We start from the raw sequence: 6147 nt of genomic DNA, 5'->3' as shown, positions 1-6147 counted from the left end.
TAGATAGATAGATAGATAATAGATAATAGATAGATAATAGATAGATAATAGATAGATGATAGATAGATAGATAGATAGATAATAGATAGATAGATAGATAGATAATAGATAGATAGATAGATAATAGATAGATAGATAGATAGATAATAGATAGATAGATAATAGATAGATAATAGATAATAGATAGATAATAGATAGATGATAGATAGATAATAGATAGATAGATGATAGATAGATAGATAGATAGACAGATAATAGATAGATAGATAGATAGATAATAGATAGATAATAGATAGATAGATAGATAGATAGATAATAGATAGATAGATAGATAGATAATAGATAGATAATAGATAGATAATAGATAATAGATAGATAGATAATAGATAATAGATAGATAATAGATAGATAGATGATAGATAGATAATAGATAGATAGATAGATAATAGATAATAGATAGATAGATAATAGATAATAGATAATAGATAGATAGATAGATAATAGATAGATAATAGATAGATGATAGATAGACAAAATTAATTCTGTAAAAATAAAATACTAGATAGAGCCCCCGCTATAACGTGTTTGTGTGTCTATTGGATCTGTTCCAAAGGTGCCCCGGAGGCCAACCCATTCCCTCTGTTATTACGGGGAAATCGCTAGTAGCCCTATATACCCCGTGAGATACACTGACGGGGTATATAGGGCTACTAGCGATTGTTAAGGTGCCCTGCCTCCTTAACAGTGACCTCCACAGTGCGCAGCCCCTTAACAGTGACCTCCACAGTGCCCTGCCCCTTAACAGTGACCTCCACAGTGCCCTGCCCCTTAACAGTGACCTCCACAGTGCCCTGCCCCCTTAACAGTGACCTCCACAGTGCCCTGCCCCCTTAACAGTGACCTTGACAGCATCCCACACCCCCCCCCCCCCTTAACAGTGACCTCACAGCGCCCCACCCCTTTAACAATGACCTTCGCAGGACCCCCTGCCTCCTTAACAGTGAAGAAAAATGGCTGAGTTGTTATGGAAACCTGGTGTAAAACTGTGTGTATGTCAAGACTTAAGGACCTGTGGGCTTCTATTGGCTAATAATTGTCATGTGACTGTGTGTATGTCAGCAGTTAGGATATGAGTGAAGGAGCTGTAAGCTTCTATTGGCCAATACAGGTCATGTGATGGTGCCATATTTGCTTTTATTGAGAATGTAACGGATCTCCTGGCACCCCGACTGGGTACCTCTGTTGATGGATGCTCCTAGTGCTTCCTGAGGGCTCCATGCACTCCACTTGACACCGTAGTCACTGCCGACCCCACGAACCGCCGCAGCTTGGTTGAGGTCTCGCTGTCTTCCACCCACCCTGGTCCAAAGACCAGGATCCAACTTCCAGTGGGTAGAACCATGTTGTAATCCCAGGGGAGTATAATACCGATAGCAATCCCCAGAGTAAATATAGCTGTTCCCCCACACATGAGATGACTCTCTATGTTGAGGGTAAAACAGGAACTCTCTTTATTGAAGACCAACTCAGTGTATATACAGTTCAAGAAGTCTAACAACATAACTCAATCAACCATGAACAACATGCAAACAGACATCTTCACCCCCTCCATAATGAATGAATAGGGAGAGAGGAGACACATGTGATGGGATTATCTCCTGAGTGTATCATAGGGTGATCTACTCATCTAGGAGTCGGCTGCTCCTAGAGTCAGCTATCTTAATCCCATCACTAACACAATCAGTGGGAGTCTCAGTGCAGAGTTAACCCCAAAAGGTCTGAGGGGGTCTCCATAGTTCTGGGTCCATAGTCCGTAGGAAGGAGGTTATCCCTCAGGCTTCTCCAGCAGCCCCAGTGACGGTTCAGTCTGTCACAGAGAATATCTCAAGAACGGTACGTCCTAGAGAGCTGAGACCTTTACGAAAACCTTCCCGGGCACCCGATGTACGTATGCGCCAAATCTGGCTTTTAACTGTTCAGGCATATGCATGTCTATACAGGACAGACAGACATTGTATTATTATATACATATCAACAAAATACAACTAAAATCTAAATTCACCAAAAAATTAATAAAAAAAATCACAAAATTAAACCTCAACTGAAATGCTACAAATATTCATTGTCACTAAAATATTCTGTGCCATAAAATGGTATTCTGTATGACAAAAAAAAATTCTCTGCCACAGAAAAATATTCTATGTAAAAAAAATTGTGTCAAAAAATTATATTCTGTGTCGCAAAAAATAATTGTGTGCTACAACATGGTCACAACGGGTTTCTGCCACACAGAACGGTAAACATGTCACGAAATAGATCGCTGTGCCTAGAGATGAGCGAACCAGTCGAGATTCGTTTTGGGTCCGGTTCGCCAAATTTAAAAAAAATGCACGGTTTGGACCCAAACCAAAGTTGCTACAATTGCCCCCTCAAAGTTGGTATATAGCCCCCTCTAGCCTCCTAGAAGTCATAATTTTTGGGAAAATTTTCTATAAATTTTTTATAGTAAATGATGTCTGAGTGACTCCGACATACATAGCTCTGGGGAAACATTCCGCGTGTTTAATATCACACTGCACCGTCACAGGTCTCATATTCCAGAGCTTCCAAAAATTGTCCTATATCGGAGGCAGATGGTGTTTAAACACACACAGAGTTATGGGCTAAAAAAATAAAAGAAAAGAAAAACGTGATGGTAGGCAGGCAGACAGACAGACAGTAAGAGTGGCAAAATGGGCACCGGCAAGGAGAGGTCTATTCATTGCATTCAGCTGCCTGGACTGTGAGAAAATTTCTGTATTAATACCGTAATCACATACGTATACCGCCTCATAAAATTACACACACACACCCCAAAAAAAAAAAAAAATTATAAATTTCAACCGTGTGGAAAGTGAGTACACGGAAACTAACCCTCAGGCATTAGTGGCAGGATGCAGGCCCCAGCATTGCCTGCACTGTGAGAAAATGGCGGTATTGACACAGCAAACACATACATTTATGCTGCGCCTTAGTTATTTTTATCTGTAAGCAAGGACATGCAGAATTTTGAAATTTCAACCGTGTGGAAACTGAATACACAAAAATGGATGATTGAGGCAATGAGGCATTAGTGGCATGATGCAGGCCGCAGTAGCAGAGCCGTACAGAATGTGATGGTAGGCAGGCAGACAGCAACAGTGGCAAGTGTGAAAATCCTCCAGAATCAAGGATTTGTTCATTTTGACAAAAATGATGTTTTGGACATTAGTGGAGGACAACTTGGTGTCACCACACCCACCTCGATGACACTGGAGGCTGGACTAAGTAAGAATAGAGAGAGTTTGCGGTGCCAGTTGAGGCCACTGTTCCAGTCTGCCTGACCAGAAATCCATGGGGTCAGGTAACTGGGTATGCGACAGAGCCTGGCCATAGTTTAGGTAGGCCTGAACCTGGGCGTTGAGATGGGAGCTGTTGGCTTGCTGACTGGCCTCTGTCTGGTGCAGCATGTGGATAAACTGCTCCATCGTGTTGAGGAGGACAAACTTTGTGGCCTCTTCAAAGGGCTTCAGCACCCGACAGGCGTCTCGGATGATCTGCCACATTCTCCTTGCTGCTGAGGCTGTCTGGTGCATGGCAAAATCCTTCATGGCTTTCCGCTGCTCGTACGGACACTCGAGCATGTGCAATGTTGAAATCCAGCGGTTGGCACATCGCGGATTAAGCGGTGTAGTGGCAGGCCTGTCTTTCGCTGCAGCTCCAGGAGAGAGTTCCTCACCACGTAAGATAGGCTGAAGTGCTTTGACAGTCTCCTTTGCCAGCACTTTGTGCAAGCCAGAGTACTTCTTTAGAAAGCGCTGCACCACTAGCTTGATGACGTGCGCCATGCAGCGAGCATGTGTTATTTCGCCCAGGTTCAGGGCGGCCACAGTGTTGCACATATTGTCGCTGACCATCTGTGGTGTGACAGCCAGCAGGATGTTTGCTGCTTGATGTACTTAAGCAACTGCTCGCTGGTGTGGCTACTCTCTCCCAGGCCGATCAGCACCAACATGGCGTGGCAAACCTTGACCTGACACATGTGATAGGAAGGAGGGGTAGTGAGAGCGACCCTGTGCCCAACTGCTGTTGGGGACGGAAACGTGTCCATGGAGGAGGAGGCAGCGGATAAGTGTTGGGTGTGGGGGCCAGGCCTACATAATCATGGGGCGTCAAAGGGCCTGGCCTAGTTGCCGGGGTGCTGTCTCGCCACTGCTGGAAAAAACATTGATCCAGTAGGCCGTGAAAAGACTTATACTGTCCCTGCCCATAACAGCTGCTCCAAGTGTCCAATGTGATGTGAACCTTGCCACACAATGAGAATCACAATGAGCGGCCCATGTTGTCTGCCACGTGAGAGTACAAGGCACGGATTGCTTTTTGGGAGAAATAATGTTGGCTAGGTATCTCCCATCTAGGCTTACCGGACATCATTAGCTCCCTAAAGGCAGCAGACTCTACTAAATGGTATGGCAGCGACTGCACCGCCAGAAACTTGTCCAAGTGGGAATTAGGCTTGCGCACCATTGGATCGCTGGGCAGTAGAGTTGTTTCCTGGCCACGCATTCTTTTGTTGATGGCTGACAATGGAGCAGAGGAGGAGGATTCTGAGTGGGAGAAGCGGAAAAGGAAGATGACTATGTAAAAGAAACTGTACTGCTCTTGGATGCGGCCTGGCTGCCACAAGCTGGACCAGGAGAAGGAGGGAACTCCTGCCACAGTGGCTGGCTGCCACCTGTTTGCTCATGGCATGAGGTGATGCCTCTTCATGTGGTTTAATAAAGCTATGGTACCTATGTTTGTGTTTGCCTGCCCACGTTTTATTTTGCTCTTGCACAGCTCATACAAGTGAATACTTTTGTCTTCTGGCAGTTTGGAGAAGAACTGCCAGACAGGAGATACTCACACAGGAGTAGCGGCAGCCAAGCTTGGCTTAGCTCTGGAATATTTTGGACCTAATTCACCCACTGCATCAGCAGCAACACCAGATCCTGAAGCAGAAGTGGCCCTGGCTGTTCTTTGGGAGGTACGTGGCCTCTGCTCTTTATTGCTGCCATCACCCCTCTCCTCTGATGTTACCTCCTTCTCCGCACCCTGATCTGGCCCTCAGGTCCTGTCCAGCACACAATCATCATCAGAGTTCTCACTCTCGCTTCTATCAGACTGTGGGATATCATGGTGGGTTCTTTGGTCCCCCCTCCCCTGCTCTTCCCAGACTGCCACTGTCGCTGCCCCCAACGCCAATAGTGCGGCTATGGGGGGCTACTACTACTACCACGACCAACATGGCTATGCCTAGGGTCTGCAGCCTTCTTCTCCACCCCTCCTCAGTGCAGTACAAACACTGACTGCTCTCACACAAGTCATCAACAGGGAGACTCTCTTGACTATCTGCCGTAGGGCATTGTGGGGTTTTCTTGCCATTTCTTAGGAGAAGGAAGGCGCCCCTCTAGGAAGGGGCCCTGCAGACTGGAAGGACTCCACTGAAAGACTTCCTTGGGGCTGCAAAGAAGAGGAGCAGGAGGAATGCTGTGACCTCTGGCTCCATTGCACTGTGTCGGACTCTGAAGTCACCTCCACGTCATCCTGCTGCGACTGAGAGGAGGAGTGAGCCATCTAATCCACAATCTAATCCTCTTTCTCCTCAACTAGAATGTTGTGCTTTTCCGAAGCCAGCAAGGACAACTGAGGTCTACTAGTACTATTACCACCACTACTTATGGCTGGATAGTTGGTGCTGCTACTACCCACATTCTGGCTTTGGGCCTTTCGTTTGGAACCCTTCCGTAGTGCAGACATTTTTGGGCCTCTCAGATAATGTTGTGCACTACCCTGTGTATTGGTGTAGTAAACACATATATATGCTGCTAGTTTGAATATAATCATCACCCCCCCCCCCCCCCAAAAAAATTGTTTAAAAACGTTTGAGCATAGGTAAACGGATTGAGGCTAAATTCGAAATCACTCCCAGGTGTGCTACCCTGTCTATTGGTGTAGTAATCATGTGTATGCTGTTAGTTTAAATATAATCAACACTCTCTCCCTCCCAAAAAAATAAAATAAATTTATTAAAAAAGTGTGAAATAGGGAACAGATTGGGGCTAAATCCGTTATCACTCCCAGAAAGTA

The sequence above is a fragment of the Bufo bufo genome, chromosome 4, assembly GCF_905171765.1.
Source record: "Bufo bufo chromosome 4, aBufBuf1.1, whole genome shotgun sequence".
Lineage (NCBI taxonomy): Eukaryota > Metazoa > Chordata > Amphibia > Anura > Bufonidae > Bufo > Bufo bufo.
The sequence above is the reverse complement of the archived record's forward strand: the minus strand, read 5'-3'. Positions refer to the sequence as shown.